At 36.0% G+C, this 27,924-nt stretch overlaps 1 pseudogene; it reads right to left on the reverse strand.

Moving 5' to 3' along the window:
- Nucleotides 1–38: 38 nt before the first annotated feature.
- LOC125422597 (uncharacterized) lies at nucleotides 39–27,676 on the reverse strand (annotated as a pseudogene).
- Nucleotides 27,677–27,924: the final 248 nt, after the last annotated feature.

Here is a 27,924-nt window from a genome sequence, read left to right on the forward strand (position 1 = left end):
CCGCAAGCCTCCAACATTGTAAGGAGTTGTAATAGCTGCTACCGCCTCCCAATATCTATACTTTGCTTAGCAGTTGCTACCTTTCTTGCATGTCTCCCGGCTAGAAACTTTGATGGAGACACTTTCTTGATAATCGTAACACTTGGTCCTGCATCGTCTACAACGGATGGATGTGATCGTCTATCAACGGGGGTCGCATCGGGACCAAACTCTTCTTTATTTTCATCCCCTTCAACATCTGCTTCCATCCCATCTCCCAACCCCATCAGCACCAACTCCCACTCCTTGGTGCTTCATTAACTTATCAAGCTTGGTCTCCAAACTTGCAAACTCTCTAAGCATGGCAATTCTTAAATCCTTAATGTCTTGCCATACATTAGCCACTTCACCTTCAAGGCTAGTTAATCTTTCTCTCAAAGGTACCTATAAGAAACAATAATGATTAGTACTTGCAATAATAAAAAAGATAAACATTCATACAATTTATTCAAACCTCATCATGGGATGGAGTTGTTGGAGGTTGGGATGGAGTCGATGGTTTAACACAAACATGAGCAGCAACTCCTGCAGTCGATGATGAAGGTTGGTCTGTTGGCTTATCTCCCATTCGCCGCCTCCTTCCTTTACCCTTACTTTCCACAGACGCCTGTTTTCGTTTCTTACTTCTTCCACTACTTGTAAGTGGAACACCTTCATCCTTTTCACCATGACTTCCCTGTGGTGGCTTGTCTCGGACAGCTGGTGCAACACTGTATGGAGTAGTGTCATGATGTACATCCCATGCAATTTTGCCAATATATGCACGCTCAAATTCAATTGCATTCATTAAGTCATGAACGGGATACTGTAAAAGACAAAAGGGATTATCATCAAGTGATTATTAAGTAATACTAATATTACTACAAATACTACAAAAGTCTATAAATAATATTACTATATTGGAATGTATATTTATATTTATATATATATATATTTGTACATATAAGTAGAAGAACTCATATACTTACATCACGATAATCAAAGAGTTCAGTGGTCTTTTCAAAACTTGGCACTTGTAAAATATGCCAATTAAGAATTCGAGGGAATGCCATGTCCGGCAACTTCTTTCCAAATGCTTGACCTAAAAAAGGAATTGTCTCAAAACCCCAAATATGTCAAACAATTAATTAATAATGAATAAGTAAAGAAATACACACCATAAATACAAGTGTAACAAACTTACCATGAAAGCCAAAGGAAACCCACAAAGACTATAACTCTTTGACTTGTTTAAAGCCATGGACTCTCTATGCTCAAAAGCACTCTTCAACGATCTAATGGTGCTGGTATATGATAAAGTACCCCATGGATAGTTATTGAAGTACTCTAAATCATCCACCATCTCCAAGTGATTATTAGGTAAGGTGGCCATGCTTTCTTTGCCTAGAAGGACCGTCTCTCGGAAATATAATAAAGCCAACTTCAATCTATCATCGTCGGCTTCATCATTGTCTTGACACTATGCGGTCATGAAAGCTTCGGTTATCTCCGAGTTAGTGACTTTTCGCTTTCCGCCAAAATACATGTCACTAATACGACTAGAGATGTTAACTCGCCTATTAGGTTCGTAACCAAACCATAGACCTGTAATTATGGTGAAGTCTCTTCGTGAAAATCTAGCACCACACCCTCCAAAATTGAATACCATAGAATCCTTATCATCGCAAACACACTGCCTATACAACATGCTGTTGACGATGTGGCCACTAAATTGTATCTTGTTAGCCTTCAAAAAGTGGCCAAAACAGCTATCCTCAAACTTCTTTATTTGGGTTGGAGTCAGCTTGAACTTAATATCTGACACGGCTTTCCAGAAGTTCGATCTACAAGTAAACTTTACGCTTGATATCTTCGAGTCCCAAAATCTTCGTTGGTAATCTGAATCCATTTTATCTACAAATCAAATACAACAAAGCATAACATATGGAGGAAACGTTTTTTCCGACACGAGGAAAGCTTGGAGGAAAATTTTTCTGCCTAAAGGAAAAAATTTTCCACCTGAAGGAAAAAGTTTTTTGCCTGGAGGAAAAAGTTTTCCGCCTAGAGGAAAAATTTTTTCCTCTAGGCGGAAAATTTTCCAGAACCTAAATGACATACACCTAACAGGATTTATGCAAAAATATAATGAAAATGGCTAAAGAATCTTTTCGAACCAGTGCATATGTGGATTTAAAAGCTACAATATCTTTTATATATTAGTGTACATTATACATTAGGAAACAAACCAACCATGGGCATGTGACATTGCTTCCTAAGGATAACCTATAGTTCTAACACATATATTATGGTTTCACATTCAAACCTCCCATTAAATTCAAACAAAAACATAACTTTATAATAGTTTTAATTTCACATTTCACATTCTAACCATGCAACACAAACACTTCTGTCACACCAAATAACACAATATTATAAGCATAGCTCATAATGACAAAGGTTCAAAATTGAGCAATTTATAAAGAGATGACTTATCATCTCTAAAATAATCTATCATGGAAATTATCAACAATTCTGAAAAACCATTCAATACAGCACAAATAAAGGTTCTCAGATTAGTTCGTTACATTAAAGTGAAATTAGTTTACAACATTTTTCTGTTTTGTTCAGAGAAGCAACTTACATTAATGGGGGACAAACCGCCACCAATGCTTCTCTATCTATTTATATGTCTCTCTCTCTCTCTCTTTCTCTATCTCTGTAAGTGTGTGTATAATTTTCTCAGCAAACACTTGTAACTCTAACGATGGCAACTTTTGTGCTTCAATTTTCTGCTCATTCCATCACTTGCTCCTCCAATGCTGAAAAATATAGAAAATCAATATTAGTAAGGATCCCAACAAATCTTTCCTTCGAAAACTACTAAAGATGAAAGGGAAATTCTAGCACCTGAAGACAAATTACAACAACCTCTATATAAGATCAACAGGGGTAGAAAAATAAATGTAATACACAATTCATACTTTTGTATTGGTTTGATTGAAAGCTGCCTGATGAGAATGATGAAACAACTTGGACATGAATGAAATTGAGGGCTCACTACTAGTAACAAAAACCCTCTTGTTGTAATACCAGTACCGATTGCCAAATTATATCCATGATTTATGAGACAGCAGGGCTTACTATCCATTACCGTACTCTTGGATCCATCACATGAGAAATTGATGTTTGGTATAGTATTGTTAGTGATATATATATATATATATATATTTTTTTTTTGGGTGAAAGATACTTTGTAAACGAAGGACTTTGCAAGTAAGAACCAAAACTAGTTTGGACAAATAAATGTAGGAGTTACTAATGTCCAAATATCATTTATAAATGTTGGAGTTATTTATGCATTCAGAGATTACTAGTTATTTATAAATTCCCCTACTTGTGTATTAGTTTTTTATATGTATATAGTGTGATGCTCCAGACTGAAACGTAAGTTTGCGTAGGTCATAAAAAATTCAATTTGTATATTTGTATTACATATATACTAAACTTAAATTTTTTTTTGTAAGAGGCGAACTTAGATTCAATTCAACTGGTTAATTCTTTTTATTAGAAAAAGAAAATTGTTCTGTGATGCAATATCAAGAAGCTTCTCTATTGGTTTGATTGCATGGTATGACTGTTACTAAGAAAGTTCCACTTCATCTTGTTCCAATATCCTACTCCACTACTTGATTTTTATGCCAAATGGGAGATTTTATGAGATGGGTGCTCATAGTTTTTAATTCATATTAGCCCAGACCACCCGCCTCAAGATATTGTCCGCTTTAGGCCCGGTCTACACGGTTTTGCTCTTCCCGACACCAGTACAACGGTGGGTCACAGGAAAAGGCCTCCTGAAGGGAAAGGTATCCACACGCTTATAAGTCATGCTTCGTTCCCCTTTCCAACCGATGTGGGATGTTACAATCCACCCTCCTTAGGGCCCAGCACCTCGCTGGCACACCGATCCGGGTCCGGCTCTGATACCACTTTAACAGCCCAAACCACCCGCCTCAAGATATTGTCCGTTTTGGGCCCGGCCCGTATGGTTTTGTTCTTCCCGACCCCAGTACAACGGTGGGTCACAGGAAAAGGCCTCTTGAAGGGAAAGGTATCCACATGCTTATAAGCCATGCTTCGTTCCCCTTTCCAATCGATGTGAGATGTTACAGTGATATCAGAGCCGGACCCGAATCGGTGTGCCAGTGAGGATGCTGGGCCTTAAGGAGGGTGGATTTTAACATCCCACATCGGTTGGAAAGGGGAACGAAGCATGGCTTATAAGCATGTGGATACCTTTCCCTTCAAGAGGCCTTTTCTGTGACCCACCGTTGTACTAGGATCGGGAATAGCAAAACCGTGCGGGTCGGGCCCAAAACGGACAATATCTTGAGGCGGGTGGTCTAGGTTGTTACAGATTTGAAGGTGGGTCATGTTGTTGTTCTAGGAGCACGGGTGAGTCGTGGAATTGATCCCATGGAGGATCTTGGATTAATTGCACGCTCCAGGTGAGTGACCCACCTTCAAATTAATTTCGAGAATTAAATTTTTGAATATTTTGTGTGAATTGAATATTTGAAATTGATATTTTATGTGCCAAATATTTAGTGGTTTTATTTGTGAAAATTTGATGCCTAATTGAGTGAATCACTGTAATAGCCCAGACTACCTGCCTCAAGATATTGTCCGCTTTGGGTCCGGCCCGCACGGTTTTGCTCTTCCCGACCCCAGTACAACGGTGGGTCACAGGAAAAGGCCTCTTGAAGGGAAATGTATCCACACGCTTATAAGCCATGCTTCGTTCCCCTTTCCAACCGATGTGGGATGTTACAGTGGTATCAGAGCCGGACCCGGATCGGTGTGTCGGCGAGGACGCTGGGCCCTAAGGAGGGTGGATTGTAACATCCCACATCGGTTGGAAAGGGGAACGAAGCATGGCTTATAAGCGTGTGGATACCTTTCCCTTCAAAAGGCCTTTTCCTGTGACCCACCGTTGTACTGGGGTCGGGAAGAGCAAAACCGTGTGGGCCAAGCCTAAAGCGGACAATATCTTGAGGCTGGTGGTCTGGGCTATTACATTGCCCCTTCCATTTCTGGCCAGTCCACCAAATCTCGCAGCCAACCGACCACTGACGCACCTGGATATGAGGTTTTTCCGGCGGCTTCACCGATTGCTTCAAACCTATATTTCTCCCCGATGCTGCCTCCATTTGCCACACTGCCAGTCCCATCTGTTCTCCCATCATCCGATCTACGTCTCCTCCAAAAATCACGACCAATGGCCATCGGACGCACCGCCGGCGGTGACAGGTTCCGATGACCACGGCGGCTTATCGGGAAATCAACTTTCTTGCGAGTTTCCAGTTGCACCGTCCATCCTTTCCCACTAGTTTTGACCCCCTGAATCCAAATCAGAGATCGGTTTCCTCCAACTCGTGGCTGTTTATGTGATCCGAGAATCCAAAACCTAATACTTTTATGACGAGATTCCGGCCATCTCGAGTTCGATCTCATGAAAGTGAGACCAGATTCGTAATCCTCGTTTCACAAGGTTCGATTTGGTATATCACTCATAAATTTTGGTTGTTGTTTGTGTTTGCTCCTCGGGTATCCATTTAGGAGTTACCCGATTAAAATATTAAAATAATTAGTTTTGTGTATTGTGGATATTTTAGGTGCACGTGTGGGTAGTGGAGTTGATCCTGCTGAGGATCTCGATTGACACGTGCTTAAGGTGAGTGACCCACCTTTAAAACTATTTTGGGGTGATTAATTATATTTATTTTGTGTTAATATAATATTTAGAAAATATGCTCTTGTGGTGGAATTTATTTATAACTGTGGTAAATTGTATTTTCTATATATATATATATATATATGCCTATTGATACTAAATGAAAGTTTGGTTTATTAAGAAATTCTTGATTATTATTATTGTGATTTAATTGAATTTATTACGCATGAGCAAAGTATTTTCATTTAATTAATTGTATTTGGATTTTTGTCAGGACCCGTCCAGAATTCCTTCCCCGGAACCCTAGACAAGCCCTGATCCCAAGGAAATACCACCGAACCTTCCAACGGAAAATCCGGCAGCACCTCCCCTAAGGGTAGGACTAACCAAAAATTACCTGCACTGAAAACGCACTTCTATAATTGTCCCCTTATTCCTCCCACAGTACTACAAGTTGATTCCACAAATTTCAGCACTTCAAAATAAATACAGTAATCCAGTGCATAATAAATACAACAAGAATGAAAGAAATAGTACAACTGCAATAAAAGAGGAACATGATACTTCACGAAGTAAAACAGGGATGAAGATCAAGTCCGCTCCGGATGAACACCGACAACCTGGAACCTAGAGGAACGGAATTTAAGAGTGTGAGATGCTAATCATCTCAGTGAGTGACCCTATCTACTATACAATATAATACCACAGTAATAAGTAGATAGATAATAATTATTTGGAAATAATAATTTCTCTCAAAACCCTTACAATTCTCTTAGTTGGAAAAGTTCCCCTTTTAAAACTTTTTCACAAAACCCTTGTTCGTAATCCCCGAAAACCAAGACATCAAATAAATACCAGAACAGTAATAATTATATTTTTAATTCCAATACAGATTCAAAACATTTTATTTTTAAAACACAGTTCTGAAATCATTTGATGCACCCACTATATACCAGTGGCGCCAACAGTACCCAGCGTCCCAAGGTACCGCCAGACAGGAGGTTATAGAAAGAAACCGGCATACGGTCGCGTGGCGTCCCACTGTGCCGCTGCTAACCTGGTGTCCCGGCCAAAGGGGGGTGGCCTACCCTCATCCGATGGCAACCACAGGACAACCTCATAATATCAACCGCACGCTACTCACACCCACCTGCACGCTAATCACATCACCTGCGCGCTAATCACACCCACCTGCGCGCTAATCACAACCGTGTGCACACTAACCATATCACATATAAACAGAACACCAGTACGTGCATGGTGCATCCAAAAATCATAAAATTCACAATTTTAAATTATATATCGAATTTCACATTTTGTATAAACATAGCGGGCATAATTCATCCGTTTGAACCGGGAAATTCCCCACAATTTCTTTATAATCAATACCATAAATTCCATGATTTTCAAATCCACCAACTCCCAAATCCATCAATTCAAATATCCACATTTCCAATAGCATAAATAATTCTCGAAATATAATAATCAAATCTCATAATATTCCATGGGCATATCTTATAAAAATTGAAATCACCAACATAACCAAATATTTTCTTTGAAATATTTGAAAATCAAATCATGCCCAATTTAACATTAAAACCACTCGAATTTCAAAATTCGCAAAACTATAAAATAATTTCACATGGCATAAATTGGTGAAATGCACATTTCTTAAATCCGATAAAATTCACAAATAATTCCACAATAAATCAAATAAATATTTGGCACATAGAAATTAAATTCCAAATATTTAAATCACACATAATATATTCACCAATTAAATTTCCAAATTTAATTTGAAGGTGGGTCACTCACCTGGAGCACGCAATTAAACCACGATCCACTACGGGATCAATTCTACGACTCATCGGTGCTCCTAGAACAAAATTCACAGAAAGTCAAATAAATTAATATTTTATTCGGATAAATAATACCCAGTACCCGGGGGGTTAAAACACAAACGATATCTAGAATTTACGAGTTATATACCGAATCGAAGCTCGAGTGATGCTGATCACAGATTCGGTCTCAATTTCCAAGGATCGTACCCGACGGGGTTTGAATTTCGCTGGGAAGCTTTTCGGATTTCGGCTCCACAATTCTCCCAAACCATCGCGAATTGGCGGAAACGGATGCCGGATTCGGGTTTAGGAGGTCGAACATAGCGGACTGGAGCCGGCCGGAAAACTGGGTACTCGCCGGAACCGTACTTTCCGGCGAGCCGCCGCGGTCACCGGCAACCGTCGCCGGCGGCGGTGCGTGTGGTGGCCGTTGGTCGTGAAATTTTGCAGACTTGTAGTTCGTGAGGAGAGCAATCCAACGGGACCAGCGGTGAGCAAAACGGAGGCCGGACGGCGGAGAAATCACGGTTTGAAGTTTTTCGGCCCCTCGCCGGAAAACGCTCCGATCCCGGCGCGTCGGTGATCCGATGGCTGTGATTTTTGATGGGTCGGCCGGACTTGAGGAGAGGGTGACGGGTGTACGGCGCGTGTGGCCGGAAAATGGCCGGAAGTGGGTCGATTTGCGGTGGCCGGCGGTGGAGGGAAAAACTCGCCGGAAATGAGGAGGGGAACCTTGCTGGACGGCGCGTGCACAGTAACTCGACCGGAAAATTTGAAAATCTCCGATGGGCGGCGGACTCTCTCTCTCTCTTTCTCTCTCCTCTCTCTCTTTCTCTCTCTTCCCCGAGAATTTTAACAAATAAAAACCCCTGTGTGATACTGTTCATGCCACATGGACCAATCAGAAGCTGACACGTGGCACCACTGTGCACTTAAGCCACATATATTAAAATAATACGGTATCCGACAAACGTCCATAACTTTTTAACCAAATGTCCGATTTAAGCGTGCCGCTAGTCTATGAACTCGTATCGACGAGTATTTTACAATCATACAAGAGTCAACACAAAATTACATCTCAAGAAAAAGTCAACTCCCGGCACCTTTTGGACAGTTTGAACCTCAACTTGTTTTGCCCATAACTTTCAAACCGTAGCTCCGTTTTCGACGTGCTACTAGTCTACGAACTCAGGGCGTCATGCACTTCACCACGGTACCCTAGTCAACTCGAAATTCCAACTAGAGCAAAAAGTCAACTTTTGACCCGCTTGGTCAACGGTCAACCTCGGTCAACGTGCACGGATTCTGGTGCGATTTTGGACGGGGTGTTACAATTTTAATATTATTTTTGGGCATATTTCGATTTTAAATATTTCAAGAAAAATATTGGTTTAAGTTTGGTGCTTTTAAATTATATAATTATGCCCTTGAAATATTATTTGATTGATTTTATGATTTGGACAAAAGTTATTTGTATATTATTATTAGTGAATTTATACTGGAGATATTAAAGAAATAATGTGGGATTGTGAATTTGAAAAATTGTATGATTCCCACGATGAGTTTTGGAAAAATTATTATTTTTTAAATAATATGGTTATTTATTTTAAACACACTCATACAGTACTAGTGTTCTATACTGTGTATGTAGATGAGCGCGCAAGTTATAATGTCTCCCGTGAGTTGTCATTAGACTGAGGGCACGCAAGTTTGATATTGGCCATAAGTCATCCCCCTCCATGGCCGGGTTGACGGTTTAAGCAGCGACGCTGTCGGGACGCCGAAACGACTGTATGCAAGTTTCTCTTTTTAACCTTCCGTCGGACGATGCTCGGGATGCTGGGTATCGTAGGGCATCACTGGTATATAGTGTGGTGTGTCAAGTATTATTTTTTTGATATAAATTTTACATCCTAAAGTTTTAAAACAGCATTTAAATTAAATGTATTTAACTTGTTTTATCAACTATTTCCAATTAGTATTTTCTAAAATATATTTATTCATATTTTATGTCATTTATTTTAAATTAATGTTTTTAAAATGCATCTTGCCATATTTTTATTATATAGATTGATTGAATATTTCAAAAATAATTTTATAATATTTTTATCACTTAATCTACATGATTGTTTGTAATTATTTAAATTATATTTTTGATACTGTTTATTTTAATTTATTAAATCAAATTTTATGAATTATATATTGAATTTCACTTTTATGTTATATTTCTTTAATGCAAATATTTTAAATTATTTTATTCATATTTGGATTATGTAATTATTTATTAAATTAATATTCCTTGATTTTTGGGACATAAAAGATTGGGTTTTGCGAAAATGTTTTAAAAGGGGAACCTTTCCAACAAAGTGAATGGTGAGGGTTTTGAGAGAAAATATTATTTTCAATTAATTATTATTTATTTACTTATTTATTCTTAATTATTCAAGTGTACTATGATTATCGTTACTATTATAATTGTACAGTAGATATGATCACTCACTGAAATGATTAGCATCTCATATTTCTAAATTCATTCTCCTAGGTACAAAGATTGGTAGATGTTCGCCCGGAGTGAGCTTGATCTTTGTTGCTGTCGTATTTCGAGGAGTTCTCTTTCCTTTCATTTATTTCTGTTGTAATATTTCTTTCCATCTTTTGTTATATAACTTCCATACTTAATTGTACCCTATGATGCTCTGTATACTGTATTGGATATATTTTTTTAAATACTACATTAGTTCCCTGTTTAATTTATGGAAGTGCTGATTATTGTGGAATTAAATTGTAGTAAGGTGGAGGAATAAGGCAATATATATAGAAGTGTGTTTTCAGTGCAGGGAATTGTGGTAAGTCCAACCCTTAAGGAAGGTTCTACCGGATTTTCCATCGGAGGGTCTGGTTGTAACACCCTGTCCCGAAGTATAACGAAGGTTTTCCAACTTTGACCAAGGTTGACCGTTGACCGTTGATCGTTGACTTTGACCGTTGATCGAAGGAGTTAAAAGTTGACTTTTTGACTCGGATGGAATTCTAGGTTGACTGAGGTACTGTTACGAAGTACACGTTGGCACGAGTTCGTAGACTAGTAGCATGTTGAAAACGGAGCTACGGTTTGAAAGTTACGAGCAAAACAAGTTGGGGTCCAAACTGTCCAAGTGGTGTTGGAGTTGACTTTTTATTCATGCAAAGTTGAGCTTTGACTCATCAATGGTTGTGAAGTACTAGTCGATACGAGTTCATAGACTAGCGGCACGCTTAATTTGGACATGTGGTTTGAAAGTTATGGACCTGTAGAGTTTTTCAAATACTGTATTATTTTAATATTATTTTTAAACGTGTAACAATGTGCCACGTGTGACTTCATAAATGTGACCATGTGTCACCATGTTGAGATGCCACATGTCAACCATGCTTAATACCATATTATTTTATTATTGTTATTTTATATAATAATATTATTTTGTTATTATTTAATTATTTCTTTTATTTTCTTTTTATTTTCTTTTTCTTTTTTTCTTTTCTTTTTTTTTCTTTTTTTCTTTTCCCCCATGTGGGAAAACACCCGAGCCTCTTCTTCTTCTTCTTCTTCTTCTTCCTCCTTCTTCTTCCTTTCCTTTCCTTCTTCCTCTCGGGCAGCCACTGTTTCTTCGTTTCCGGCCACCACCTTGCTACACGCGCTAGCCAGAGATAAGCGGGGGATGGAGGCGAGCTCGGCTGCAAAATTTCATGGTCATCGGCTGCCGGACGCGCCCAGATCGGGCTGGAGAAGCCGCCGGCCGAAAATTTTCTCTCTCATATTTTCTTGTGTTTTCCGGCCAACCCAGCTCAACCTATACCTCTATCCCACCATTTTCGACCCCCCTGAGTCCATTTTCGTGGTTAAATTGCCCAAAATTCCCACCGTTTGAGAGATCCCTCAAGTTTAAACTTGGCCGAAGCTTTTCGGCCAAATTCCGGCCACCGCCGGTCGAATTGAGCTTAATGGAGGTCGGTAATGTGATCCTCATCTCACAAGCTTTCCATAGACATATAATTTGTCAATTTTGGTTAACATTTGTGTTAGACCCCCCGGGTACCGGGTATTATTTCTTCGAATAAAATATTAATTTATTTGACTGTGTGTGAATTGTGTTCTAGGAGCACGGGTGAGTCGTAGAATTGATCCCATGGAAGATCTTAGGTTAATTGCATGCTCCAGGTGAGTGACCCACCTTTAAAAAATATTTTGGGGTAATTAATTATATTTATGTGGTGTTAAATTGATATCTGGAGTTTGTGTTCATGTGGTGGAATTTAAATATAATCGGGAACAAAATATTATTTTATATATATATATATTTTTCCATTGATGCTAAACGGAATTTTGGGTTACTAAAAATTTTCCGATTATTATTTTATTGTGATTTAATTGTATTTATTATACATGAGTAAGTATTTTCATTAATTAATTGTGTTTGGATTTTTATATTGTTTTTGGGCATAATTGGTTTAAATATTGTAAGGAAAATATTTTTTTAAATTGGTGGTTTAAATTTTATAATTATACCCGTAGAATATTATTTGTTGAACCTCGTGTAACAAGAAAAATTATTTTTATATTGTTATCGATGGTTTCGTACCGGGTATGTTAAAGGAAAATATGTGGGATGGTGAATTTGAAAATTGGTATATTTCCCACGGTGATTTTGGAAAATCGGTACGGTAATAATTAATTTAATAATTATTTTAGACGCACTCATACAGTATTGGTGTTCCGGTGAAATTTTTGGATAGAAATTTCAAACCCCAAAGTGTTCCCAAAAAAAAATTATTTATTATAATTTATTACATTTTATTTATATTTGGGGTATTTATTTATTGTTTATTAAATTAATTGATCCCTTGGTTTTCGGGAAATACGAATATCGGATTTTGTGAAAATGTTTTAAAAGGGGAACATTTCCAACGGAGTGAATAATGAGGGTTTTGAGAGAAAGTATCACCTTCAAATGTTTATTTATTTATTTATTTAATTGTTCGGTATTGATTAATTAAATCTCTTTATTTGTTATATTAATAATATTAAAGTTTTCAGTAGATAGGGTCACTCACTGAGAGAATTAGCATCTCATATTTTTAAATTCCATTCCCCTAGGTCCAGGTTGGGAGACGTTGATCATCCGGAGCGAGCTCGACGTCCTCATTACCGAAAGTCCAAGAAGTATTTCTTTCCTTTTTCCTCTCCATCTTGTATTACTTCTTATCTATCATCGTATTAATTCCATATTTATTTGTATAATGCTCTGTATACTGTATTGGACATATAGTTATTATTTATGCACTGAGTTGTGTTATTCTTTTGGAGTGCTGTAAATTTGTGGAATCAAATTGTAGTAATGTGGGAGGAATAAGGGGACGATTATAGAAGTGTGTTTTTAGTGCAGGAAATTTTTGGTTAGTCCTACCCTTAGGGGAGGTGCTGCCGGATTTTCCGTTGGAAGGTTCAGTGGTATTTCCCTGGGATCAGGGCTTGTCTAGGGTTCTGGTGAGGAATTTTGGACGGGTCCTAACACTGGTAGGGTTTTCCTGAGATTAGGGTTTGTCTAGGGTTCCCGTGAAAGATCTTAGATGGGTCCTGACAAGAAGAGTTTGTTCCTTAGAGATTTGAGAACAACCAAGTTGATTTCAAAGGCCTTCCGTTCGGTGTTGCGAGAAGAGGATGTCGTGGTTTGACATTTGCAGTGATTGGAAGCTGCCTGATGATAATAAAGAAACACACCAAAGAACTTGGGGTGAATGAAACTATAGGTCGCAATATTCATACGAAAAACCCATTTGTTGTAGTACCAATACCAATTACCCAATAATGTCTATGATTTATGCATTTAGAGATTATTGGTTATTTAAATTCCCCTATTAATGCATTAATTTGTTTATATATATATATATATATATAAAGGATTGGAATCTTTTGTCTCTTTTTCCTATTTCAGTCCCTATCTACTATGGATGTGATACCGCATCATATGAGGTAAGAAAATTGGAACAAAATATTTCATCCATAAAATAAAGCTAAATATGAATAATACCACTGATTATATATAATGGGTTAGCACTTAAAGTGTGACTTATTTGAGCTTGTTTTGATTGAAGGATTATACGTGAAATTAATGGGCTTAATTGTCCATAAGTTCTTCTTCATGTTCCTGTATGATACTCGTGGATTCATCACATGAAAACCAATTGGATGGTTGTCCGATAGTATTGGTAAAACCGGCAATATAACTTTATGAATTAGAGTGGTACAGACTCATTTGATTTTGCTCATTATGTTCTTCTACCAGGAAATAACATAACCGAAGCAAGAATGAAGCAACTGCTATTAGGATAAACTACAAACAATATTAGATGTTGTACAACTCAAACAGTCATCTTGTAATATAACCGAGATATAGTTTTGAAAGGAAGAATATTAGAAAAGAATTCAACTTGGATGAGAGCTAAGGTCACAGGTGTCCATGAAAGTAGAATTTGAACAACACTGTAGCAGTTTTGAGGTTTGCAAATAAGGCTGGCAATAAGCATTGGTTGCATTCGAACTCTTGTTTGTAGATCATTATTCTTCTTATTAAGTTCATTACTTTTCCAAGGGTACATAGAGAGGCTTGTAAAACGTGGTGCCAATATTGTCCATTAGTCTGGTGGACTGCATTACATACGTCTTAAATCTAGATGATAAACACATCACAACTAGGTAAGCAGAGATATTTTTAGGATGATTAGTAGATCTCTTGATTCCACTAGAGGACCCTAAAAACCCAATTATTTGAAGGTAAGGTTAAAGGAACAACGAAAGCAACCATCTTTTAACAACTTTGGAATTTGCTGCTTCCTTGCCTTTTTAAATGCAAAGAACTGAAGCATCTCAGTATTTGCTAGCTTATATGGTCATTACACAATCATTAGGATTATCCCATAGACCATTTCAATTATGCAGAGAAAATGCTCATCAAGTAATGTATATGAGGCAGGAGACACAAAGGTCATTCCATCGATGTTAATCCCTTCTGAGGTAATCTAGAAGAGCATTGTGCCCATGCAGGTTATGTTCAAATTGGGAAAATAACTCATAGTCTAGATTCATTGGTTAAAAGGAGTTAAGGAAGTAAACGACAAAAGAGACATGAGAACAAGTAAACTTAGCTGAGGAAAGTCATAATACTTTACACTACTCCCTGCTTGTAAAATTTGATTTTTGATCCGACAAACATATATATACGTATGAGATTACTGTTAGAAGATGAAAATCTTATCAAGTACCCAAGACTATCCATCTATTACCACCATGAATAATGCATACATATTACATACTAATATAAGCCCACATTAATTATGCTGTAAAGTTGCCAATGGAAAAAAAAAAAAAAAATTATCAAACTAATACACCAGTCTTCTAGTAGCAAACACAGTCAAATGGTGCAATGCTAGATCCATACTTTTGTGGGGTTGCCAAAATATTAAGCTAGATGAGTAGCATGACTCTTCACTGGTTTTAGAGATGTATGACACAGTTATCCACTTTTTAAAAGGTTGGCTATAATAGAAAACATACAAGTGTATTTGCTTCACAGTATACTAGCACAATTTGAAGAACAAATTTATTTTTAACCCATAATTCAAGCACGCCTAGTATCACTTTGGGAGAAAATATCGAACAGAAATACCATGTTTAGCAGTTTATTCCAGCAACTCATCGTTCATTAATGCAAAGATGTACATAATTTTCACTCATGCCTTATTAATATGATCCAGTTAGGACAAGCATGGAAGAGAGAATATGCACGTCATTTTTTTTTTTTAACAAAATTATACTGAGTCACACAGTTTGAAGTTCAATTTAAAAAAGAAAAAAAGCATGCATATGAGAGAATGAGAACAAATCATCTTAGCTGATGGGGAAGCCATAAATTTTCCTCATGCCAACAATTATAAAAAGTGGTATAGAGAAGTACCGACGGCCCCCTGTTGGCCATGTGATTGTCTATTCGGATCACTACTTTTTCTCATGACATAAGTAACTGAGGAAAAGTGACAAGAAAAATGACATCTACAATGATAGGAAACATCCAAAGAACAGAATATAGCCTTTATTTATTTCTTATTATTATTATTATTATTTATAACAAAAACAGAACATAGCTTAAAAGTGTATGTGGAATGCGATCATGCTGATTGCCACAAATAATTTATTATTATATTATATAGGAAATTTGTCTGGTACACCATGGAGGAGCAAATTTCACATGAAGTCAGAATCATCTGGTCCTCACTCATAACCCGGACCATGCAATTATTTTCACTCCATGGAGTCTATTGAGTCCAATTAAGTCTTTCTTGGTCTATCTGTTCTTGAAGTTCAAAGTACATATGACTGAGGCCCCACTTAGTTAGGCTTATAACCTCACATGTTAAACGCAAGGATGTTCACCAATCAATCGAGTCCATTTAAATTCCTTATCCATAAACATAACAATTGAAAACCACCCAAAATTAAATCTTTGCGCATGATAAGAATTCTACATATTAGCTACATAGTCAATTCATAATTTCTTGATAAGAATCCACCCGGATTCAAATCACTGATTAAAAAAAAAAAAAAAAAAAGAATATGGTTGGTGATGTATAGTATCAAGAAACTAATTTAGAATTAATTAAGTGCGAATTACTTATTTTCCCCCCTTTACTTTTTAATCAGCTTACCATTTCAGGTTGGTTCTTTGAAATTGCTGAAACAATCGCATATATACAATGTTCATAAATTAATTAGGGTGTGTTTTATATTATATGCCCCAAAATCTATTGATTCTTGTTTGCAGCATTAGTAATGAAATCTAAAATCTCCAATAATAAGAGTTGAGATGGCGCTATTATTTCAACAGTTAAACCAGTTATTGAAATTAGAGCTATACTTGGAAACACTAACTGAAATTAGAGCTATACTTGGAAACACTTTTTAATCCCCTACTTCTCTCTGTTTTCCTCCTTTCACTTTTGCTTCTATTTATATGCACAAGATCATCATCAGGCAATGGAAAAGTACTAAACTTGCTTCCTTCACCACCAAAGTTTTCAACAAAAGGAAACCCTCAAGGTTTTAAAAGATTTATATGGAATATTTTGTTTCCCTTTCCAATCGATATGGGACTTCACAATTCACCCCCCTTGGGGCCCAGAATGTGGGACTTCACAATTCACTCCCCTTGGGGCCCAGCGAATCCTCTTTGGGCCTAGAAAATTCTCTTACAACCCAGCCTTCAAAGTTTTAAAAGACCTATATGGAGTGTTTTGTTCCCCTTTCCAACCGATGTGGAACTTCACAATTCACCCTCTTTGGAGCCCAGCGTCCTCGCTGGCACACCGATCTGGGTCCGGCTCTGATACCATCTATGATGGCTCAGACCACTCGCATGTGATATTGTCACAAAGTCCTCTTTATGATTGGGAAATCCTCTTATAACCCAGCCTTCAAGGTTTTAAAAGGCTTCGCAAGGAAAATGTATCCATACCCACTTATATGGAGTGTTTCATTCCCCTTTCCAACCGATGTGGAACTTCACATTGATCACTTAGAGCACTTTCCTAAAAATATGGCTATGATGCGAAAGACTTCTTGGATATTCTACTTAGAATTTGAAAGGATGAGTTGGTCGACTTTGAGCTCACCTAAACCAACATCAAAGGAATTGTAATCTTATGAACCAAAAGGTTGATCTGATATGAGTTTGAATATGTATGCCTTTATCTAATCTTTTTTTGCATATTCCTTGCAGGACAAGTATTTTAGGTGGAAGTGATACAACTTGGACATCATTGGAATGGTTAATGTCAGAGCTAATGAGAAATCCAAAGGTTATTAAGAAAGTCCATAAAGAGGTAAAAAGAGTAAGGAGGGGGGTGGGAAGGGGGAAGGAAAAAAAGAAGAAGATAGAAATGGAAGATATAAATAAAATGGACCACTTAAAATTTGTGTTGTGAAAGATAACCCAGCTCCTCTTTCGATCATCTAGGGAGTTTCATCTTATGCAACTTGGATAACACTTGTCAAAGTTTAAGGTTCCACCTTAAAAGGTTAATCCAGTAGAGGAGATTAACCTAAGCCTTTTACACACCTTTTAGGATCCCCACATCTGGCCAATATAAGACTTATGACACCAGTTGGAAGTTTTCTAACTGGATTGCTTCTTGTTTATCAAATTCGTATCATTTCATTTTTTTTCTTTTTTTTTTGTTTGTTTGTTTGTAATAATCCACTTTCTATGAATAAAATTTAATTAAATAAAAGATAAAACTCTGTCAACACCAAAAGTTACTGTGTTTTGATACGAATTTTAGAGATTTGCTAGAGATAATTATGGCTTTGGTATGGGGCATGCCCAGAAGTCCACAAGATATCATGATTAGCATCAAAGATAAGTGACAAAAGACATTACAGCCTAGGATTATTTTGCTTGCCATTTCAGGAGGTATCAAAATTTAAGTGACAAGAAAGTAACAGTTGAGGAGACAAATATGACAGGTTTGTAATAAATAAATATATATATATATATAGGAGGTAAAATGTAAAACAGTAATGTAAAATTGAAGAGGAAAAAATTTGTTATGGTTTTGTATCAGAAAAGGACAAGCGATCTAGCAAAGAGATCAGCATCACTAATCAGTACATTAATATTGCTCATTTGCTTTCACATATATGCAGGACGCCACCTATTTCTTATGTCTAATTACTATTCATTATTTATTTATCTTGACTTAATTGGCAATTATTGGGGGAACTATTTTATTGAATCCTCCTCTCTTCTATATGATTTGTTAATTTAAATAATTGAGTCTAGTTAAAATAATAGTAATAATAATTAAAGCTAGTGGTAAAATCGCTGTTTCTCATATAATGATTATCCTTTTTTTTTTTAAATTTTTTATTGGTTTTTCTTATTATTATGTTGTACCTGGAGTGAAAAGATTCTAATTAAAAAAATGACCGCTAACTGTGCTTAAAAGAATTTCTTTGAAAAATAAATAAATACATCAGTTGCAACTTGCAAGCAAAATCACCGCCTAACTTGCAATTTGCAAGAATATCTTTTATATTGGTTTGATTGGAAGCTCCCTAAGAATATTTAAACACCAGAGAACTTGGATATGAATGAAACTACTGGACTCACTATTTCTATTAAATTAAAAAAAAGAAAAAAGATTTATACCAATGTCAATTACCAAATGAGATCCCCATGATTGTTTATCCCAAAAAAAAAAAAAAAATTGATATCCCATGATTTAGCTATTTACAGACTCTTGGCTAGAATGTATTTTGGTATTTACAATTTTTTTGGGGGTCAAATTGGCATTTTCTTCTCTTTTTTATTATTTTTTTTTTTGGTAAAATTTTTTTTTTTTTAAATGTCAATGTTTGCGAATATGTTTCTGTAAATGATACTAAAAATGTATAAAATACCAATGGGTTAATACTTGGGCATGTTATGGTTGAAGGATTATATATAAGTGAAATTAATGGGCTTAATGTCCTAAGGCCTTGCTTGTAAATGCCACAACACTCTAAGATTAATAACACGTGAAATTGATGGTTGGCCCAGAGTAAGTGTTGTAGATAGCAGTCGTTATTTGTTATTCACATGTGATATATTTTATTTGTTATTTATAATAAAAAGGGTTTTTACAAAAGAAAAAAAAAAAGGAAAAAAGAATAAAAGGGTTTAATATCATTTGAACCCAAACTATGCCACGTTGTACCTTTTTTTTTTTTTTCAACTTTATCCGTTAAATTATGACTTTTCTTACATTGCACCACGAACCTATTGTTTTTCATTTATTTATTTTTATTTTTTATATAGTCAAATCAATAATTCAATTTTTGAACTTTCAAATACTTCAAGATTAAAAAAAGATGCTTTGGATTTCAAACTTTGAGGCTCCAAATACTTTTCAAATGAATCATGAGTTAAACTTTGTTAGATTATTAAAAGCTAAAATAATCCTAGCTGATGAAGAGGCATCCATAATATTGCTATTTGTCATCGTATTTGTAATTGATAACAGTGATCCACTAGCTAATGTAGTACTTTTTAATTGGCAGAATATTATGAGTTTATTATTATACATATATTTTTAATTAGTTTTAAAAAGTAAAATAAAAAAAAATTAAAAATAAAGCTAATTCTTGATTGCGATCATGAGTCTCATGACTTTTGTGTTGGACTAGTCATCGGTAATGACATTAAAAACAGATAACTACAATCTCTAATAGTATTTTTGAAGAATCAACAGATAAATTGCACCGTGTTTGCTGAAAAATCTACTGCCAAAGAAAGGAAAAAAAAAAAAAAAAAGAAAAATCTACTGCCATCCAATAAGTGATTTTTCTTTTCCCCTAAAAGGGGGAAAATTGGACATATTGTTAAAAAAGAGAATGAAAATATGTGTAGATTAGAGACGATCTAATTAGTGAATAGGAATATAAATTTTGTCATATCATAAATTACAACGTACATGTCATCTTCTTCAATCTTTTTCAATGAAATTGACTTAATTGATATACCATTAACATTCATATTTATTTGTTAGTTCGAGATGTCAAATTAATTACTCTATCCACCGTAGACTGGATTTTTCTTTATACCAAAAAAGAAAAAAAAAAAAAACTTAATCTAGCTCGATTTCCTTATTAACAAAAATTTACAAACTCCAACTTCAAATATGCAAATTAGATTTTTTTTTTTTTTTTTAGTTTTATCATTTTACTTTTAATCATCATTCACTAATTTAATTTCTTTCAAATTTTGACTTTAATGCCATCCAAAAATTCTTCAACGTGAAAAAAAAAAAAAATCTTTATCGTAGAATGGGTTTGTTTTGTTAATCAATTTGTCAAAATCTTGGGTTACCATAGAATGGTTTTTTCAATGTTAAGCAAAACATTCAATCTAGCTCGATTTCCTTATAATAAAATTTACACACCACAACCACAAGTATGCACAGTTAGAATTTTTTCATCATTTTATTTTAGTCATGCCATACAAAATTTCTTCAACGTGAAAGAAAAATCTTTATCCTCATGCCATGGAATGGTTTATCTTTGTTAACCAATTCGTCAAATCTTGGGTCATCATAGAATGGTTTTTCTTTGTCAACCAAAAATATTCAATCTAGCTCGATTTCTTTATCAATAAAATTTACAAACCACAACCAAAAATATGCACACTTAGAATTTTTTATTATTTTAATTTTAATCATCATTCACTAATTATTTTTCATCAAAGTTTGATGTTAATGCCATCTAAAAAATTTCGTCAATGTGAAAGAAAAATCTTTATCCTCGTGCCATAGAATGGTTTTATCTTTGTTAACCAATTTGTCAAATCTTGGGTCACCATAGAATGGTTTTTTCAATGTTAACCAAAACATTCAATCTAGCTCCATTTCCTTATACTAAAATTTACACACTTAGAATTTTTTATCATTTTAATTTTAGTCATCATTCATTAATTATTTTTCTATCAAAGTTTGATGTGAATGCCATATAAAAAATTTCATCAATGTGAAAGAAAAATCTTTATCCTCGTGCCATAGAGTGGTTTTATCTTTGTTAACCAATTTGTCAAATCTTGGGTCACCATAGAATGGTTTTTTCAATGTTAACCAAAACATTCAATCTAGCTCGATTTCCTTATAATAAAATTTACACACTTAGAACTTTTTATCATTTTAATTTTAGTCATCATTCACTAATTATTTTTCTAACAAAGTTTGATGTTAATGCCATCTAAAAAATTTCGTCACTGTGAAAGAAAAATATTTATCCTCGTGCCTTAGAATGGTTTTATCTTTGTTAACCAATTTGTCAAATCTTGGGTCACCACAGAATGGTTTTTTCAATGTTAACCAAAACATTCAATCTAGCTCGATTTCCTTATAATAAAATTTACACATGTAGAATTTTTTATCATTTTAATTTTAGTCATCATTCACTAATTATTTTTCTATCAAAGTTTGATGTTAATGCCATCTAAAAAATTTCGTTAATGTGAAAGAAAAATCTTTATCCTCGTGCCATAGAATGGTTTTATCTTTGTTAACCAATTTGTCAAATCTTGGGTCACTGTAGAATGGTTTTTTCAATGTTAACCAAAATATTCAATCTAGCTCGATTTCCTTATAATAAAATTTACACACTTAGAACTTTTTATCATTTTAATTTTAGTCATCATTCACTAATTATTTTTCTATCAAAGTTTGATGTTAATGCCATCTAAAAAATTTCGTCACTGTGAAAGAAAAATCTTTCTCCTCGTGCCTTAGAATGGTTTTATCTTTGTTAACCAATTTGTCAAATCTTGGGTCACCATAGAATGGTTTTTTCAATGTTAACCAAAACATTCAATCTAGCTCGATTTCCTTATAATAAAATTTACACATGTAGAATTTTTTATCATTTTAATTTTAGTCATCATCCACTAATTATTTTTCTATCAAAGTTTGATGTTAATGCCATCTAAAAAATTTCGTCAATGTGAAAGAAAAATCTTTATCCTCGTGCCATAGAATGGTTTTATCTTTGTCAACCAATTTGTCAAATCTTTAGTCACTGTAGAATGGTTTTTTCAATGTTAACCAAAACATTCAATCTAGCTCGATTTCCTTATAATAAAATTTACACACCACAACCACAAGTATGCACAGTTAGAATTTTTTCATCATTTTATTTTAGTCATGCCATACAAAATTTCTTCAACGTGAAAGAAAAATCTTTATCCTCATGCCATGGAATGGTTTATTTTTGTTAACCAATTCGTCAAATCTTGGGTCATCATAGAATGGTTTTTCTTTGTCAACCAAAAGTATTCAATCTAGCTCGATTTCTTTATCAATAAAATTTACAAACCACAACAAAAAATATGCACACTTAGAATTTTTTATCATTTTAATTTTAGTCATCATTCACCAATTATTTTTCTATCAAAGTTTGATGTTAATGCCATCTAAAAAATTTCGTCAATGTGAAAGAAAAATCTTTATCCTCGTGCCATAGAATGGTTTTATCTTGTTAACCAATTTGTCAAATCTTGGGTCACCATAGAATGGTTTTTTCAATGTTAACCAAAACATTCAATCTAGCTCGATTTCCTTATAATAAAATTTACACACTACAACCACAAATATGCACAGTTAGAATTTTTTTAGCATTTTATTTTTAGTCATCATTCGTTAATTATTTTTCTATAAAAGTTCGAAGTTAATGCCATTCAAAAATTTCTTCAATGTAAAAAAAAAAAAAATATTATCCTCATGCCATGGAATGGTTTTATCTTTGTTAGCCAATTTGTCAAATCTTGGGTCACCATAGAATGGTTTTTCAGTGTTAACCAAAACATTCAATCTAGCTCGATTTCCTTATAATAAAATGTACACACCACAACCACAAATACGCACTGTTAGATTTTTTTTTTTATCATTTTATTTTTAGTCATCATTCATTAATTATTTTCAATAAAAGTTTGAAGTTAATGCCATTCAAAAATTTCTTCAATGTAAAAGAAAAAAAAAAAACACTTTATCCTCATGCCATGGAATGGTTTTATCTTTGTTAACCAGTTTGTCAAATCTTGGGTCACCATAGAACGGTTTTTTCTTTGTTAACCAAAAATATTCAAACTAGCTCGATTTCCTTATTAGGAAAATTTACAAACCGCAACCAAAAATATGCACACTTTGAAGTTTTGATCATTTTATTTTTAATCATCACTTATTAATTATTTTTCTATCAAAGTTTGATGTTAATGCCACCTAAAAATTTATTCAATGTGAAAGAAAAATCTTTATCCTCGTGCCATAGAATGGTTTTATCTTTTTTAACCAATTTGTCAAATCTCGGGTCACCATAGAATGTTTTTTTTCTTTGTTAACGAAGAATAATTCAATCTAGCTCGATTTCGTTATGAATAAAATTTACAAACTACAACCAAAAGAATGCGCAATTAGAATTTTTTATTGTTTTAATTTTAGTCATTATTTTAATTAGGGGGAAAGGGTAGGTGGGTTCACCACGAACTCGCCGGAATCAGATTTCATGGTGAGCTGCTGTGCCCACTAGGAAAGACAGCCGATGGTGCATTCGATAGCCAATGGCCTTGATTTTTGGGTGGCTAGTCAGAAATGGAAAGGCGGTGGTGGTGGTCAGGTGCGCATATTGTTTGGGTGGCCGAAAAATGGATATCGACGGTTTGTCGGTTTTCTCTCTCTCTCTCCTCTTTCTCTCTCCTCTCTATCTTTCTCCCCTCTCCCTCACACCTCTCAGCCAATCAAAACACCCATGGGTGCCACTGTGCACTCATGGGCTGGCCCAAATTTTTGACATGTGGCACAGTGTCATTGGACACTGTGCACACATGCATATCAATGCACGTTAAACGATGTCTCGAAAAAATTTTGCAAGTCCATAACTCTTTAACCAAATGTTCAAATTAGGTGTGTCACTAGTCTATAAACTCGTATCGATGAGTACTTTACAATCATACATGATTCAAAGTGAAATTATACAAAAATAAAAATTTAAACCCTGCACCCTTAGACAGTTTGGATCATATCTTATTTTGCTCATAACTTTCAACTTGTAGCTCCGTTTTCGATTTGCTACTAGTTTACGAACTCGAATCGATGTGTACTTTGAAATTATGCCTCGGTCAACATAAAAATTCATTCAGAGCAAAAAGTCAAAATTTGACCCACTTGGTCAACTGCGATTAAAAATAATTAAAGCAAATTTCAAAGGGAAGAAAGTTCAAAAAATGAAGGAAGAAATAAGACCAAGAAATATTTTACATGGTTTAAACATGATATATTTAAGGTTGAAAAGTAAATGCTTATTTTATGCATATATTCTTATTTATATTCAGATATATTTGTTATCATTTTATATAATTTTGTATAAGATTTTAATATGTTTTTGGTAAATTTGTGAATGATGATATTTAAAATGCATTGGTAATACATTCATGATCTAGTTCAATGGATGTTAACTTGGATTATTGTAGAAAAAAAAATTTTATTGATTGCTAATAAAAAAGCTGGACAGTATTGTTCGTTTAATTTTGTATGTAGATGTGAAATTATGACATGCTAGATTATATGGTATGATTGGTTGAAGTTGTATTGTTCCAAAATTGCGCATCTGAAAATCGACACCTAACTCTCTCAACTCAACCATCAAAGGAAGTTGTATTGTCTGCATATAAGCTAATGAGCCTGTAGACTTCCTACTTCATGCATCGGCTACTACGTTTGTCTTGCCCGGATGGTAATCAATAGTGCAATCATAATCCTTGAGCAACTCCATCCATCTCCTTTGCCTTAAGTTTAATTCTTTATGAGTAAACAAATACTTAAGACTTTTATGGTCAATAAAGATCTGATAAGTAGCTCCATACAAGTAGTGCCTTTAAGTCTTCAATGCAAAAATCACCGCAGCAAGCTCTAAGTCATGAGTGGGATAATTCAACTCGTGCTTCTTCAACTGCCTAGAAGAGTAGGCAACAACTCTCTTATGTTGCATCAAAACACAACCTAAACCTTGACGTGAAGCATCACTGTAAACCTCAAAACCATCATTGCCTTCGGGCAATGTCAAGACAGGAGCTGAAATAAACTTTTCCTTTAATTTTTGGAAGCTCTCCTCACACTTGTCAGTCCACTTGAACTTAACTCCTTTCCTGGTCAAATAGTGAAGTGGTCCTGCTATCTTGGAGAATCCTTCGATGAACTTGCGGTAATACCCCGCTAAACCTAGGAAACTCCGTACTTCAGTCACCGTAGTGGGTTGCTCCCAATTCGACACTGCTTCTACCTTCTGAGGATCTACATAAATGCCATCAGCAGAAACTACATGTCCAGGAAATCCCACTCGACTTAACCAAAACTCACATTTACTAAACTTAGCATACAACTGGTGTTGCCTTAAGGTTTGCAACACTAAACTCAAATGCATCTCATGCTCTATCTCACTTCGCGAGTACACCAAAATATCATCAATGAAAACAATAACGAACCGGTCTAAATATGGACGGAAAACCTGATTCATTAAGTCCATAAAAACTGCAGGGCCATTGATGAGTCCAAAAGACATCACCAAAAACTCATAATGCCCGTATCTTGTCCTGAATGCAGTTTTGGGAATGTCCGATTCCCTAGTCCTCAACTGATGGTATCCCGACCTCAAGTCAATCTTGGAAAACAACTTTAGCACCCTGAAGTTGATCAAAAAGATCATCAATCCGAGGCAAAGGGTATTTGTTACGAATGGTGGCCTTATTCAACTGCCTATAATCTACACACAACCTCCAAGTACCATCCTTCTTCTTCACAAATAACACCGGCGCGCCCCAAGGTGAAACGCTAGGCTTAATGAATCCTCTATCTACTAACTCTTGCAGCTGAGCCTTTAACTCTTTCAATTCAGCTGGTGCCATATGATAAGGTGGTAAGGAAATAGGAGCCGTACCAGGGACTAACTCAATGGGAAAGTCTATCTCCCGCTCAGGAGGTAAACCTGGAAGATCATCAGGGAACACGTCTGAGAAATCCTTCACCACTGGTACATTCCCCAACCTCACCTCACTAATTCGAGTATCAACTATGTGAGCTAAATACCCCTTACAACCCTTCTGAAGTAAACGTCTAGCACAGATAGTAGAAATCAAACCTGAAGGTGTCTGCCTCTGCTCTCCATAGAAGACCACTGCTGGTAGACCAGGTCGTCTAAATATCACCTCCTTGTGAAGCAAGCCAATCCATGCCGAGAATCACATCCAACCCTTGAAGATCTAACAAGATCAAATCGGCCTCCATAACTTGGCCCTTAATACAAAGTAGGCTACCTCTAAGCATTTGACTAGGCCATAATGATTCTCCTGTGGGTGTGGCAATCTCCAAGCAACATCCTAAAGGAATGGGAGTCATCCCGACTCGTGCAACATACTCACATGAAATAAAAGAATGTGTAGCCCCTGGGTCAATGAGTACACGTGCATCATCAGCAAGTATAGATAATGTACCTATCACAACGTCGGGGGTCGCCTGTGCCTCCTGCCTGGTCATAGCATACACCATGACTCTAGCAGGTGGTCGTTCCCTCTGACCTCTGCCTCTAGCTGCAGCTGCCCAGTGCTCACAGAACCGCCTGAAGTCTGACCCATGTGTGTATCCTGTCCTCTGTACCCACTGGTCTGCTGAAACTGAGTGCCTGATCCTGAGGCTCTAAACTGAGTCTGACCTCGATAAGGGCAATCCCTCCTGAAATGTCCTGACTGTCTGCACTGAAAGCATGATCCATCCCACTGGCACGGTCCATCATGAGACTTGCCACAAAGGGCACATGCAAAACTTAAACCACCTCAGCCTGCGGACCTCTGAAAATGACTGCTCCCACTGCTCACTGATCGAAATCCAGCACCCTGGGTATGTCCACCTCTGTTAAATCTGCTACCACTGGCATCATGCCTACCCTCTCTAGATCCTCTGTTGCCCGAAGATCCTGAACTGAAACTACCCCTCTTCAACGATCCTGGCTGGGGCTTCCCAAAGATAACCCATCATATGATTGGCACTTAGTCTTGCGCATCAGAGCCTGTCTCTCTACCTCAAGGGCAGCATCTCTCATCAACTGATATGCGGGGTGAACAGCACCTGAGATGTTCAAAGCTATGGGCTCACTCAACCCATCAAGAAACCTCTTCTTCTTGCTAACCTCATCCGCAACCAAATTGGGATAAAACTCTGATAACTCCCTGAACCTCCGCTCGTACTCAGAAACTATCATGCTATCTTGGGTGAGTGTCTCAAACTTTATCCTCTTGGTCTCAATAAAAGCTGGAAGGTAGAACTCAGTATGAAAAGCGGTCTTAAACTGTGGCCACGTGTGGCGTCTCCTAGTCCTCTCATATGCCCACCACTTTCTTGCATTACCTCCTAGCATAAAACTAGCTATCCTGACTCTGTCCTCATCCGGACACTGCATACCCTCATCCAAGACTTTTTCCATATCATCTAGCCAAGATAGGGCTATAATAGGGTCCGTGGAGCCATCAAAACCCACTGCTCCAAGTCTACGAGCCTGATCAATAGTATATCCAGTAAACTCACTCCTCTCAAGTGATCGAGCCAGGCACTCGACAATATGCTCCTCATAAGTGGTGCATCCGTACTTTCGGCTGAAGCCTGCTGAGACTTACGTCTACCTTTGTATGCCATAAGGAAAAATGGAACTATTTCCACTAATAAAAGAAATGA

This window comes from Ziziphus jujuba, chromosome 2 (genome assembly GCF_031755915.1).
Source record: "Ziziphus jujuba cultivar Dongzao chromosome 2, ASM3175591v1".
Taxonomy (NCBI): domain Eukaryota; kingdom Viridiplantae; phylum Streptophyta; class Magnoliopsida; order Rosales; family Rhamnaceae; genus Ziziphus; species Ziziphus jujuba.